Source organism: Somniosus microcephalus, chromosome 8 (genome assembly GCF_052327205.1).
Source record: "Somniosus microcephalus isolate GS21.2 chromosome 8, FLI_Smic_1.0, whole genome shotgun sequence".
Lineage (NCBI taxonomy): Eukaryota > Metazoa > Chordata > Chondrichthyes > Squaliformes > Somniosidae > Somniosus > Somniosus microcephalus.
In genome coordinates this window covers 134,928,843-134,943,554 of record NC_140994.1, presented here as the reverse complement: position 1 = coordinate 134,943,554, position 14,712 = coordinate 134,928,843, and the positions used below count along the sequence as shown (strand labels likewise).

At 44.7% G+C, this 14,712-nt stretch overlaps 1 protein-coding gene across 2 annotated transcripts in view; it reads left to right on the top strand.

The window, feature by feature from the left end:
- jakmip2 (janus kinase and microtubule interacting protein 2) overlaps positions 1-14,712 on the top strand; it is a 439,655-nt gene that overhangs the window by 177,145 nt on the left and 247,798 nt on the right. The window lies entirely within an intron of this gene.

Sequence of the window (14,712 nt, the reverse complement as noted above, 5' to 3'; positions counted from 1 at the left end):
AGAAGTTTCTCCTGAATTCTTTATTCGATTTATTGGTGATTATCTCAAATTTATGGCCCCTAGTTTTGAACTCCTCCACAAGTGGAAACACCATCTCGACGTCTACCCGATCGAACCTCTTCATAAATTTAAAGACCTCTATCAAGACACCCCTCAGCCTTCTCTTTTAAGAACATAAGAATTAGGAGCAGGAGTAGGCCATTTGGCCCTTCGAGCCTGCTCCGCCATTCAATGAGATCATGACTGATCATCTGCCTCAACTCCATTCACCGGCCCTATCGCCATATCCCTTGATGCCCTTACTAGTCAGAAGTCTGTCGACTTCTGTTTTGAATATACCCAATGACTGAGCCTCCACAGCCCTCTGGGGTAGAGAATTCCAAAGATTCACCACCCTCTGTGTGAAGAAATTTCTTCTCATCTAAGTCCTGAATGGCCTACCCTTTATCCTGAGGCTGTGGCCCCTGGTTCTAAACTCCCCAGCCAAGGGAAACTTTCTCCCAGCATCCATCCTATCAAGCCCTGTAATAATTTTATATGCTTCAATGAGATCCCCTCGCATTCTTCTGAATTCAAGAGAATACAGGCCTAGTTTACTCAATCTCTTCTCATTCGACAGTCTCGCCATCCCAGGAATCAATCTCGTGAACCTTTGTTGCACTCCCTCTATGGCAAGTATATCCTTCCTTAGGTAAGGAGACCAAAACTGTACACAGTACTCCAGGTGTGGTCTCACCAAGGCCCTATATAATTGGAGTAAGACTTCTTTACTCCTGTACTCAAATCCTCATGTAATGAAGGCCAGCATACCATTTGCCTTCCTAATGGCTTGCTGCACCTGCACATTCACTTTCAGTGTGTAGGGGGTTTCTCTTGCTCGTTCTGGTCTCCTACCAGGCTTCGTGCAATAATTTCCCTTGAGTGGTTCGACCCACTCTTCCCTACGGTTCTAGACCTTGGACTTAGGTGCAGGGAACTGTAGTGCAGAGAAAGACTCAATAGACCAGGTTGAATAGCACGAAATGGAGGCTTTTATTATTAAACAGTTTGCAGCATTACAAAATACATATCATAAGCACAAATCAAAGCGACTACAAGCACGCACATATCTATAAACTTGATTCCATGGAAATGGGAAACACACGACACATCGAAAAAGGGGAAACACATTACGATTACCCTTACCCTCTCCCTCCCCTTATACCTAAACTAAGTTTCGACTTGAGGAACTCGGGATCATGCTCACCACTTTCAAACTCGCGAAAAGGAGGGGTTCGCAGCCTTTTTGGCACAGCTTTCCGTCGTCACGTGGATTTGGAAACTTCTGGCGCAGCTTGTATTTCTCTCTCTCTCAGGCGATGAGGCAGTGGACACAGCCTCGGTGAGCGCTCGTCATGGCTGAAATCCACTAAGTCTGTTGTGGATTTGGATTCATGGAACAGGAAAACACCTCGAGAATGGGATGTTGAGGCACGGAAGTGCTAGGCCCGGAATGTCCTTTCCCTCCGGCCTGGATCGTCGGTTTTCCTGAGGGTGTCTTCTTCTTCGGCCTGGGTCGTCGATGATCTCCCGACAACGGTACCCGGGCCACCCTCGTCGTCTTCTCGTCGTGGCCGAGCCTTGTCTGGCTGAACACCGACCACGTTGTCCTTTCCGAAATGTCCGTCCGAAACGTCCTGATCGAATTCTGAAGCTACCGAGGTAGAAGAGGCACTGATGGACTTTTCAAAATCCATAGTTATACCCTTTTGGGCCAGCCTTATCTCCCGCCAGATCATAGCCCAGTCTTTGTAATAATTTCGGCGGGCAGAAATCTCTGCAGGGGCGCTTTGTCTTGTAACGGGAGCCGGTGATAGCTTTAACTGGCCTTCCTGGCCGATAATGTCTTTTACTTTGTCACCATAACTCGGTTTGCACATTGATCGGTCTGGAGATTTCCCTTGATGGCTGTTAAACGGTTTTTCCTTTGTACATTAAATGGGTTTAAGTGTTCATGCATTGTCCGCCCATATCTTGATGGGCCCCATCCTGTTTGCCTGAAACTGTCTTGTACTTGGAATCCAATTGAATATGTATGCCCATTTCCCTGAGTTTCGGTTTCCCGATACTGGCTTTCGCGGGCTTACTGTTTTCAATCCACAAGCCTGTCTGGCTTGCAGTAACAGAAATCAAATGGTCCAAGAAACTGATCACGAGGTCCGGCGGCCATTTTGTGTGCCCTTTTATCAAAGGTTTTATCGGTACAAGCTTCTTTTGGTCAATAAAGCTGTGTTATTAATCCTGTTGTCTCGTGTGATTATATAATGAAAAATTTCGAATCTTACAAGTGACTCATGTACAAGGACACCCAGGTCCCTTTGAGCATCTGCATTCCCCAATCTTTCACCATTTAGGAAATACTCTGCCTTTCTGTTTTTTCTACCAAAGTGGATAACTTCACATTTATCCACATTGTATTCCATCTGCCATGTTCTCGCCTACTCACTGAGCCTGTCGAGATCCCCTTGTAGCTTCTTCACATCCTCTTCGCAACTGACACTGCCACCTAGCTTTGTATCATCAGCAAATTTGGAAATGTTACATTTAGGTCCCTCATCCAAATCATTGATATAGATTGTGAATATCTGGGGCCCAAGCACCGATCCTTGCGGTACCCCACTAGTCACAGCCTGCCATCCTGAAAAGACCCGTTTATCCCTACTCTTTGTTTTCTGTCTGTTAACCAATTCTCAATCCTGCTAATATATTACCCCCAATTCCATGTGCCCTAATTTTGTTCACCAACCGCTTGTGTGGGACTTTATCGAAGGCCTTCTAAAAATCCAGATACACCACATCTACTGGTTCCCCTTTGTCTACTTCACTAGTTACATCCTCAAAGAACTCCAATAGGTTTGTCAAACAGGATTTCCCTTTCATAAATCCATGTTGACTCTGCCCAATCTTACTATTTTCTAGAGAAAAGAGCCCCAGTCTGTTCAGTCTTTCTGTGGAGAGGATCACATGATCAAACAGGAAAGAGAATCATGGGACTAGATTTTTCCTATGGTGAGTTTGCCATTCTGCCCATTGGTGTAACTCTGCCGAGAAACTGCTCGATTTCCCTCAGTGCACCTTTATTACATATTCACCACAGACTCCTAGCGCCAATAGCACCTCCACAGGCAGTCTGCCTCAGGATTGGTGCGGAGGGGGGAGCGGTTTGTTGGTGGTGAGGAAAATCTTGTACTCTTACAGCAGCTGCAAGGTTCGAGACAGCCATTTTATATCTGTAACAATGTGGATCACAGCCATGCCTGAGGCTGGTGCTTCAGTGGGGCACTAAGCTTACAAGTTTAAAGACTTTTCAGTTGAGGCGTTATTGCCACTAATGTGGAAAAAAGGAGGGGCCAACCTTTTGACCCTGAGGTGAGGAGTCCCAGGAAGGACATGGTGGCCCATATAAAAGCAAGGAAGTTATGCTAAAACTTTATAAAACACAGGTTACCCCTCAGCTGGAGTATTGTGTTCAATCCTGGGCACCCCTCTTTAGGAAGGATGCCAAGGCCTTGGAGAGGGTGCGGAAGAGATTTAGTAGAATGATTCCAGGGATGAGGGATTGCATATGTGGAGTGATGGGAGAAGCTGGGGCTGTTCTCCTTAGAGCAGAGAAGGTTAAGAGGAGATTTGATAGAGGTGTTCAAAATCATGAAGGGTTTTGATAGAGTAAATAAGGAGAAACTATTTACTGTGGCAGAAGGGTTGGTAACTAGAGGACACAGATTTAAGATATTTGGATAAAGAATCAGGGGGGAAATGAGTTTTATTTTACAGAGTGAGTTGTTGTGATCTGGAATGCACAACCTGAAAGTGTAGTGGAAGCAGATTCAATAGTAACTTTCAAAAGAGAATTGTATTCTCCTTACACCCTCCGTAAACTTGAGCTCATCCAAAACTCTGCTGCCCGTATCCTAACTCGCGTCAAGTCCCATTCACCCATCACCCCTGTGCTTGCTGACCAACATTGGCTATGCCAGAGAAGCCAGTGAACTACTTCTAACACTTAGGCCGCAATATTCACTGGGGTGGTGTTTTGGAGCGGGAGGGAGAAATTAAGGTTGGGAAACCCTGAAATGTGTGTTTCCCGGAAGGCCGTGGAGGTTTAACTCCGCGGCATGCGTGTTGTTTTTTAATCAGATTCCTCGCCTAGAAGCCAGCCTGATTGACATGCTCTGCTGCTTGTCAGGTAAGGAAGGCTCCAGAAAAGGCCACAGGATCAGGTAAGTTTTGTAGTTGGTAGGAGTAGAAATTATGGTATCATCCTTGTAAATCTTCTCTGCACCCTCTCCGGTGCCTCGATAATATATAATATATTTTATAATATGGCGAGCAGAACTGCACGCAGTACACTAAGTGTGGTCTAACCAAGGTTCGGTACAGGTTTAGCATAGCTTCCCTACTTTTCAATTCTATCCCTTTAGAAATAAACCCTAGTGCTTGGTTTGCTTTTTTTATGGCCTTGTTAACCTGTGGCGCAACTTTTAGTGATTTGTGTATTTGTACTCCGAGATTCCTTTGTTCCTTTACCCCACCTAGACTCGCACCCTCCAACTATTCTTCCTACCAAAATGTAATACCTCACATTTATCTGTGTTGAACTTCATTTGCCAAGTATTTGCCCATTCTGCAAGTTTATTAATGTCCTCCTGTAATTTGTTGCAGTCCTCCTCAGTATTGACTATTCCCCCCCCAATTTGGTATCATCCGCAAATTTAGAAATTGGGTTTTTGATTCCAAAGTCTAAATCATTAATGTAAATTGTGAACAGCAGTGGTCCCAGCACTGACTCTTGTGGAACACCACTACCCGCCTTCTGCCACTGTGAATTGCTACTCTTTACTCCCACCCTCTGCTTTCTGCTTTGAAGCCAGCTAGCAATCCATTCTGCTACTTGTCCCCTGACTCCGCATTCTCTGACCTTATTCATTAGAATATTATGGGGTACCTTATTGAAGGCCTTTTGAAAATCTAGATAAATTACATCTACTGCATTACCATTGTCTACTCTCTCTGTTACCTTTTCAAAAAATTTAGTACGGTTGGTCAAGCAGGATTTTCCCTTTTGGAATCCATGCTGACTATTCAATATTATACTTTTTGTTTCTAGATGTTCTTCTATTCTTTCCTTTAGTAGGGATTCCATTATTTTTCCTACCACCGATCCGATGTTAAGTTGACTGGTCTATGATTCCCTGGACATGTTCTATCCCCCTTCTTAAATATAGGTATTACATTAGCTATCCACCAGTCCACTGGCACTACACCTTTTTCTCACGAATTATTAAATATGTGTAGTACTGCCTCTGCTATCTCTTCCCTAGATTCTTTTAAAATGCGTGGATGCAATCCATCCAGACCAGGGATTTTATCCTCTTTGAGTTTGATCAGTTTATTTAGTATATCCCCTTTTAAAAAAATGTTTAAATGCACTTACCTCATCATCCAATGTCATGTCCACCTATTCTATCTCCCTGGTAAATACCAAAGTGAAATAATGATTTAATATTTCTGCCATCTCCCTATCATTACCTGTGGTATTGTCCTGTCTATCCCTTAATGGCCCTATTCCCATCCCAACCTTCCTTTTTTTATTGATATGCCTGTAAAATATTTTACTATTTATCTTATACTTTATGTTCCTTAATAATTTAATTTCATAGTTTCTCTTTGCCTTCCTAATTGTTTTTTTGACTTCTCTACTAATCCCTTCGTATTCTCTCTTATCATGCACTTCACTGCTGTCTATGTACTTAATGTATGCCTCTTTCCTTACCCTCAATTGTTCCCTCATGTCTTAATTCATCCATGGAGTCTCATTAGTGTTTAGTTTGTTCTTTCCTTTTACCGGAATATATTTTTCCTGCACTCTGTTGAACACCATTTTAAATATTTCCCATTGTCATTCTACATCGTTGTTTGCCAATATTGTTGCCCATTTTATCTTCCCAAGTTTTATTTTCAGCCCCTCAAAATCAGCTTTTTTCCTATCTATTAATCTGATTTTGTCATAATTATGTTCTTCTCTATTATCTTAAAGTGTATTATATTATGCTCACTATGTTCCCCTACTTTTACTTCTCTTATCTGCTCTGCTCATTCTCCATAACTAGATCCAATAGCAAATCCTCCCTTGTTGGGCTTTTTACATATTGGGTTAGAAAGGAGTCCTATATACAGTACATTGTAGGAACTCCATTCCCTTATCCCCTTTACCTACCTTTTCTGTCCAATTAATAACAGGGTAGTTGAAATCCCCCATGATTATTATTCTATGTTTTTTACTAATTTCTCTAATTTGTCTGCATATTTCTTTCTCCACCTCCCTTCCACTATTAAGTGGTCTATAGACTACACCTATTAGCATGATTGATCCTTTATTATCTTTTACCTCTAATTAAAATTGGGGATGTGCAAGAGGCCAGAATTAGAGGAGCGCAGTGATCTCGGAGGGTTGTCGGGTTGGAGGAGGTTACAGAGATAGGGCGGGGCGAAGCCACGGAGGGATTTGAAAATAAGGATGAGGATTTATAATAAAAAATGAGAATTTCTAATTGAGACGTTGCCGGAGGTAACACAGAGCACTCATACCCTGCAGTAATGTGCTACTAAGGGTTGGAGTCATCTGTGCAGGGAAGCCGGCTGGGATTACCATGGGAATGAGGAAGTATTTATGGAGGACTTACTTCAGGGGATTAATTGTGTGGTGTAGAGTCTATGACAGGATAGACTGGACATGGTTTGTGGTAGGAGCAGATTGTATGAGCCAAAATGTGTCCCATATAGCAGTAATAAACCTGTAGCAGCTCAGTCGCACTGTGTGTTTGAGGTACAAATGTGCAGTACAACAGTAACAATACATATTTATATAACAAGTTTAGCACAGCAAAGCATCACAAGATGTTTCACAATTTGTGGTTAGACCTGAGCAGGAGTAGTTAGGGAGTAAAGGGCGTTGGCCAAAAGTTCAGGGAAAGAAGGAGGCTTTTAAAGGTGGTGAAAGATTTAGCAGGACTAATGGTTTGAGGAGGGATTTCCAGAGTGTGGGGGCAAGGTGGCTGAAGGCTCTGCTACAAAGAGTAGAACAGAGGGAGGGGAATATCACCACAGTTGGAAGAAATTTAGGGCAGATTGCATGAGGATATTATCATTGCTGCAGTCTGTAACTTTTGTGGCATCACTATGAAGAGCACCTCGCCCATCATTGATTCATTTTGAATGTTTTCTCACAATATCCGTTTGAAAATAAACATTAATTTGGTGCGTCTGACAAGAAAGATAACAAAGTTGAGTATAATATGTACTGTTTCTTTATATGGAGTTACCGCCAATCGAAATACAAGCTGATGCAAAAGCATTTGTGTAAATTCCGTAAGTTAATATTCTGTGGGGTTCTGGCAGTTTTTCAAGAAGTCAGCTTGTCCACTGTGAAATGAGGCATTTCTTTAATCAATCACTACGCCTAGAATTTATAGGTTTATTGCCATCTCAACGCCACTGGTTGGGAGTGATTTATACTGTGAATACTGAGCAAACTCTGACTACTGACTTGCTTTGTAGAGGGAAATCACATTGGAAGTCAAGCTGTTGTACAAGCACAGAGCTGTCAGGTTATTGGGTGTGTATTTAGATGATGCAGTGTAAGTGCATTGAAATACATGTTGAACCTTGAACTTTACAGCGGTTTTCGTCTCTGTTGAATAATTTCAGCTGGATATCCAGGCACAATTATAACCAGTTATTGTAGCAGAGGAACTCCCATGAGTTTAGTAGGGCTCTGCTTTCTCCATGATTAAATCTGTTTGCTCAGATTCTCAGCAACAGATATCATGCAGCTTTTATAATTGCTTGTGGGTGAATAAGCATCTTGCATTAACCCAGACATTTACATTTTCTGAAATTTTGTCCTGGGTTTTGGGAGAGTGATGCAAAACTGACTTCTCTGCCCCATCTTCCCATGTTTATACTACTCTATGCCCCTACTCTCCTGTAAGTACCTTGGAGGACAGTTGGGAAAAACTGGAGACAATAGATGTGGTGGCAAAAAATATGTAAATATAAAATTAAATCAGCATTACCCATGAAAGAACATTTTAACTGATGACCAAATATTTTGTTTGGACAGCTAGTTAATTCACCAGATGCACCTGAGGGGATTTACAATGCTCAATCCAGGAATCCAATTACTTTTAATGTATCAGATGTTGTTTTACTGGCACAGTTGGTTTCTTCAGTTTGAATATGGGATTGATATAATGATGAATTATTTTGTGAATGATTGATAGCCTGCAATAGTTGGCAATAAAACATTTGGGCCACAATTTCCCCTACCTCGACAGGTCCAGAGTCGGTGGCAGGGTGCGACCCCACTGCTGGTTCCAGCCCGCTGTCCAAAGTGATCTTACGCTGATTGGGCTTGTTAAGCCCGCCCAGCATGTTTCCTGGCCAATTGAAGGAAGTGAGTCTGATGACGTCACTTGATGACGGCTCATCAGCCGGTTTCCTTAAAGCGACCATGCGCAAATTGATCTTTAACAGTTGTGACGCCAGTGTTCTATAGCATTGAGGTGCTACAAACACTGATGAGCACTGCACAGAGGTGCAGGTGTAGGGGGGCTTCTTTTAACTGGTTTAAGGTAATTCACCTGGTCTGCAGCCTCCAAATAAACCAATTTTAAAACAGCGGTTTCGAATCGCTACCCCACCTTCCAGTTCTGACTGCAGGACTTATAATTAATGATATTAAAACGGACACATGGTTTGGATGAGAGAAAAATCAAGTTTTATTAAGTAAAAGAAACTATAATCAAAATATCAAACTATACCACACGAACACAGTAATTACAGTAAAATTGCTTAAATGGGGGAATGCAGACAGCAAAAACGAGGGGTAAGTGACTACAATGTTGATTAAACAATCTTAGCAATATCCCCTTAATTACCATCCCCCAAACTCCTTACTAGATTGCTTTGCTGAGGAGTCAGAAACTCTGCTCACATGTGGCCCAGCGAAGTGAGAGAGAGTGGGAGAGAGAGAGGCTCACCTGTGGTCCCAGGAAGTAAAGAGTGCGATAGCTTCTCAGGAGCTATCATATATACCTTGTGGGCCCCCCCCCCACTGCTGTTTGCCTGTCTGGAAAATTCGCGCCCCAAAAGTTCCAATTCACAAGAGCAAAGCTGTGATTGGCTAACTCAAAGTGGTTGGACTGGGTTAGTGTGTCTGCACTGTGGGGCCAAAATGTTCCTGCCCACATCCGGAGCACACCTGGGCTAAAACAAAAGGGAAATTCAACTGCTCTATTGTCCAGAATGCTGGGTGATTTAAACCCATTCAGTTCTTAAATGGTTGCAGATCAAAATCCGTTCCAGGGTTTCAATCTCTCATTGTCTGTGAGTAGTTATTGAATGGCTGTGTAAACAGAAGCAGTTTCAAATTGATTGTTCTGCAGTCAATTCTCAAGTGGGCAATTGCTTAAGTCAATAAACAACTTCAAGTGCTTCCAAAGGAACCTCCCTTTGATTGGCAGGTCTGACTCACAGCCACTGTATCCTCCCACTTATACACACAGGCAACTCGAGCTGCTTGCTGCTCCTTTTGCCATGCTTTCTGTGGCCATTTAAAAACCTTTTGTGATTGCCCAAACTCCAGGGAACGATTATTAATAAAAGCACTGTCTTCAGGTGTGTGAATATTTTCCACAGAGCTCTACGACTCCGGTGTTGTCCACATTCTGTCCATCTCAGAGCAGTCTTTTGCGGTTCTTGGCACATTTTAAAACACTGCAGACCAGTCACATCACCCAATTCTTCGCCCATGATGTGGACCAATATTTTCAATCTTCAGGGAAATAGGGGAAATTTTGCAACCCCTACACAGGGCTGCACCCATGCTCTCCCGTCACTCTCTCTGTAAGTAATTATGGAGGGAGTCACAGCATGAAGGGAAGTTGTCTTCCCTTCCAACAGGCGGAAGAGACCTCCCCCTGAGATCAACACAGCCTGGTTGCAGATTGCACAGAAGGACATAAGGATGTTGTTAGGAGGACCAGGCTGCTGTGGCGTAAACCTTTCAATGATCTCAGTAGATCACGAAACGTTACTGCAAAGCCACACTCAACCTCATCCAGCTATGCCACTCATCACATCCCCATCACTCTGCCTTCCCTACCCTACTCCTGCACATCCTTACTCACATCAACTTAACCTTGCACCTCCACCCATCCCTCTCTTTTTTTTTATATTCGTTCATGAGAACGTGGAGGTGGTGGAGTTCCCATGCACCTGCTGCCCTTGTTCTTCTAGGTGGAAGAGCTTGCCAGTTTGGGAGGTGCTGCTGAAGAAGCCTTGATGAGTTGCTGCAGTGCATCTTGTAGATGGTACACACTGTAGCCATGGTATGCCATTGGTGGAGGGAGTGAATATTTAAGGTGGTGGATGGGGTGCCAATCAAGCAGGCTGCTTTATCTTGGATGGTGTTGAGCTTCTTGAGTGTTGTTGGAGCTGCATTCATCCAGGCAAGTGGAGAGTATTCCATTACACTCCTCACTTGTGCCTTGTAGATGGTGGAAAGGCTTTGGGGAGTCAGGAGGTGAGACACTCGCTGCAGAATAACTAGCCTCTGACCTGCTCTTGTTGCCAAATTATTTATGTGGCTGGTCCAGTTAAGTTTCTAATCAATGGTGGCCTCCAGGATGTTGATGGTGGGGGATTCGGCAATGGTAATTACCATTGAATGTCACTCTCACCTCACCTCAGGAATTCAGTCCCTTTGTCCATGTTTGGACCAAGGCTGTAATGAGGTCGGGAGCTGAGTGGTCTTGGCGGCACCCAAACTGGGCATCAGTGAGCAGGTTATTGGTGAGTGCTACTTGATAGCACTGTCGATGACACCTTCCATTACTTTGCTGATGATTGAGTGTAGACTGATGGGGCGGTAATTGGCTGGATTGAATTTGTCTTGCTTTTTGTTGACAGGACATACCTGGGCAGTTTTCCACATTGTCGGATAGATGCCAGTGATGTAGCTGTACTGCAACAGCTTGGCTAGAGGCGTGGCTAGTTCTGGAGCACAAGTCTTCAGCACAATAGCCGGGATGTTGTCGGGGCCCATAACCTTTGCTATATCCAGTGCGCTCAGCTTTTCTTGATATCACGTGGAGTGAATCGAATTGGCTGAAGACTGGCTTCTTTGATGGTGGGGACCTCAGGAGTTGGCCGATATGGATCATCCACTCTGCACTTCTGGCTGAAGATGGTTGCAAATGTTTCAGTCTTGTCTTTTGCACTCACGTGCTGGGCTCCACCATCATTGAGGATGGGAATATTCATGGAACAACCTCCTCCCGTTAGTTGTTTAATGGTCCAGCACCATTCACGACTGGATTTGGCAGGACTGCAGAGCTATAATCTGATCTGTTGATTGTGGGATCGCTTAGCCCTGTCTATAGCATGCTGCTTCCTCTTTTTAGCATGCATGTAGTCCTGTGTTGCAACTTCCCCAGGTTGGCACCTCATTTTTAGGTCCACCTGGTGCTGCTCCTGACATGCTTTTCTACACTCCTTATTGAACCAGGGTTGGTCCCTGGCTTGGTGGTAATGGTAGAGTGAGGGATATGCCAGGCCATGAGGTTACAGATTGTGGTGGAATATAATTCTGCTGCTGCTGATGGCCCACAGCGCCTCATGGATGCCCAGTTTTGAGCTGCTAGATCTGTTCTGAATCGATCCCATTTAGCACGGTGGTAGTGCCACGCAACATGATGAAGAGTGTCCTCAGTGTGAAGACGGGACTTCGTCTCCACAATGACTGTGCGGCGGTCACTGCTACCAATACTGTCATGGACAGATGCATCTGCGACAGGTAGATTGGTGAGCCACTCTTGGTGATGGACTGCAGTAACCTGGGAGGTTATGAGTAACCTGATCCACCAGGTGGTGCTGTGGCAATTGGTCTCCTGAGTTAAGTCTGGTCTGTACTGGTGGTACTCTTTGTTTTTGCTGCCTCATGGCAGAAGCTTTTATGTGCAAGTGTTGATTAAACCATGTTACGGAGTTAACATGTGTCCGTCTCCATCTATGGCCACCTCAAGATACCACATATGGCGACGAGAATAAAGGACGGAAAAGTTTTGGTGGATCAGTCATAGTTATGGAGTATTCGGAAGAGGTGCTCGGGTTGGTTAGCAAACTAGTCGGAAAAGCACGAGGCTAGGCCGCGGGAGTCGAAACGGAGTTTGCTTTTTTGGCTGAAGTGACCGGACTCCAAGGATGGCAGGAACGGTAGGCTCCGTGGCACCTTTTGACAGCAAGTCGCAGTCTTGGGAGGAGTATATTGAAATACTGAGCCATTTCTTTATGGCAAACGAGGTGGACAGTGCTGAAAAGAAAAGGGCCATTTTACTGAGTTGTGTGGGAGTGCAAACCTATACATGGATGAGGAATCTGCTGAGCCCAGAGCGGCCAGGAGAAAAATCTTTTGACGAGTTGGTGAGTCTACTAAAGAATCATTTCAATCCGAAACCTAGTGAAATAGTACAGAGATGGAAATTCAATTCGAGGATTAGGAGGCCGGAAGAAAGCGTTACTGAGTATGTGGAGGAGCTTCGGAAGCTCGCACAGGACTGTAATTTTGGAAATGCGCTCACAGTCATGTTAAGGGACAGACTAGTATGCGGAGTTAACGACGACAGTATACAGCAAAGGTTGCTGTCAGAAGAAGGATTAACGTTTGAGACGGCACTTAAAAAAGCACAAGCCATGGAGATGGCTAACAAGGACATTAAGGACTTAAACAGTATGAGCAAGGAGAAATGGAGTAAACCAGTGGGAGGAGCTGTTTTCAAGATGGAAGCTGGCGCGAAAAGTCCACCAGTCGGGGTTGGGGATTGCTACCGATGTGGCGGGACGAGCCATTATGCAAAGGACTGCAGGTTTGCAAAGGCAAAGTGCCACAATTGTGGAAAAATAGGGCACTTAAAGAAAGTCTGTAAAAGGGCAGTGAGTGAGAGAAGCAGTGCTAAAGGGGCAAAGCATGCAAAAGGGGGGAGGGAGAAGTACACAAAGTGGGCAAATTACATACAAGAGGAGGAAGAGTCTAGTGAGTCTAGTGACGAGGTTTTCACTATATACAGTATAGACACTTCAAAGCCCAACGTACCCCCTCTCACTCAGTATTTGATAGTGAACGGAGGTCAAGTAAAGTTTGAGATTGACACCGGATGTAGTGTAACCATAATGTCGCAGACTGAGTACGCCAAGCTATGGGGGGAAGCAAAAGTACCAGAGCTAGGCACATGCCCCATTAGTCTCAAAACCTACACAGGACAGAAGGTGGACATTTTGGGGGCGGCCGAAGTACAAGTGGAACACAAAGGAGTCACCAAAGAGCTTACGGTGGTAGTGGTAGCAGGGTCAGGGCCAAACCTGTTAGGGCGAGGGTGGATCAGTGAGTTGAGTGTGTACTGGCAGGCAATGAATAAAATGGAGGACAGTACAGAGGTACTGCAAGAAGTGCCGATGAAGCATGAGTGAGTGTTCAACGACGAACTGGGCACCTTAAGGGGAGCCACAGCCAAGATTCATGTAGCCAGTGATGCCACGCCTCATTTCTTTAAACCAAGGTCGGTACCTTTTGCAATGAAAACCAAGGTTGAGGCGGAACTAGATCGCCTGCTAAGGGACAAAGTAATAGAACCAGTGAAATTTTCAGACTGGGCGGCACCAATAGTCCCGGTATTGAAGCCCGACAGTAACGTAAGGGTGTGTGGTGACTATAAGTTAACAGTGAACAGAGTATCATCACTGGAACAGTACCCCATTCCGAGAATGGAGGACATGTTAACATCGCTCGCTGGGGGAGAAAGATTCAGCAAACTGGACATGGAGTCATGCGTATCAGCAGATATTGCTAGATGAAGAATCAAAAAAGTTTGTCACGGTGAACATGCACAAGGGGCTGTTCACGTATGCCAGGTTACCATTTGGTGTCAGTTCTAGCCCAGCAATATTCCAACGGACGATGGAGGGCATTCTGCAGGGCATTCCAAAGGTGGCCGTGTACTTAGATGATATTCTGCTAACAGGAAGTGACGATCAGGATCACTTAAAAACACTGGACAAAGTGCTACAGTGGCTGGAAGAGGCGGGGCTACGCCTGAAACGGAGTAAGTGTAGTTTCATGGAGAAGGAAGTTACATTCCTGGGACATCGGGTGGATGCCACAGGCCTCTATCCATTACCAGGGAAAGTGCGGGCAGTGCAGGATGCACCGGCACCCACCTCAGTGACTGAACTGAAAGCCTATCTAGGGCTCCTGAATTATTATAACCGGTTTCTTCCAAACTTATCGATGCTGCTGGCACCCCTGCACAAACTGCTGAGAAAGGAGGAGCCATGGCGTTGGGGGCCAGAGCAAGCGAAAGTGTTTCAGCAGTCAAAGGAGCTACTTCAGTCCAGCAGGGTGTTAGTGCATTACGACGAGAAGAAGGAGCTGATAATGTCCTGCGATGCATCACCCTATGGAGTGGGGGCAGTGTTGGCCCACCGCATGCCAGATGGAGCGGAAAGGCCTATCGGGTTTGTTTCACGCATGCTCACAGCTGCAGAAAAGAACTATTCACAGCTTGATAAAGAGGGGTTAGCCATTATATTTGGAGTAAAGAAATTCCATAAGTACAT